The sequence below is a fragment of the Typha angustifolia genome, chromosome 10 (assembly GCF_048772165.1).
Source record: "Typha angustifolia cultivar Huaian chromosome 10, ASM4877216v1, whole genome shotgun sequence".
NCBI classification, from domain to species: Eukaryota; Viridiplantae; Streptophyta; class Magnoliopsida; order Poales; family Typhaceae; genus Typha; species Typha angustifolia.
Window position 1 is genome coordinate 7,325,793 of NC_133248.1, and position 908 is coordinate 7,326,700.

Here is a 908-nt window from a genome sequence, read left to right on the forward strand (position 1 = left end):
CAACTCTATTATATATATATATATATATATATATATATATATATATATATATAATAGAAGTCAATATGATATGTTAAATATGTCTATAAAGTTTTCAGGCTCCACGGAGCGTCGGTTTTTAAGAAGATGCCCCGACAGCCGCAATGAATTTACTAAAGTGCCCTTAATAGATTATATGCAGTATTTTTTTTTAAACATTTCCTTTGGACTTTTCAAAAAAAGAAAAACTTTGAAAATTTTACAAATTACACCCTATATTTTATCTATTTTGTGATTAACACTCTGTCTTTGAGGTTTTGTAACCTAACTCCTACTTTTTCTCTATAATTCTCGTTTAACACCCTCCATTAATTTAAACGGTACTAGCAAACAAATATTCCGTTATAATATATGAAATAATTTACAAATACCTAAGTTACTAATGCCTTCTTTAAAGAAGGGACGGAGAAGAGAAAAAATAATAATAAGAGTAATTTAATAATTTGGTTAATATTAGTTAGTCAAACTAACATTAAAGTGTTAAACAAAAATTATAGAGAAAAAACAAGAGTCAAGTTATAAAATCGTCAAAGACGGGGTGTAAATTACAAAACAAGTAAAATATAAGACATGATAGGTAGTATACCTAAAAACTTTAAAAGGTTAGGTACAAACTTCATTTAAAGCGCTATATATAGAAAAAAAAATTTATTAGGCTCTACCAATAAGCACTCTCGATGCCCTACCCGCAATTCTCTGAGTTTATCGGTATAAGTAAGATTGGACTCTTGAAATTCAATACATTCATTTTTTATTTAGATGCATATTTTTTTTTTATGCACACAATTTATATAAGAGATCCGCATAAGAATTATTTCTTTTTTGTGTTTTTATATAAAAATGCCCCTGATATTTGTATTAAAAGACTT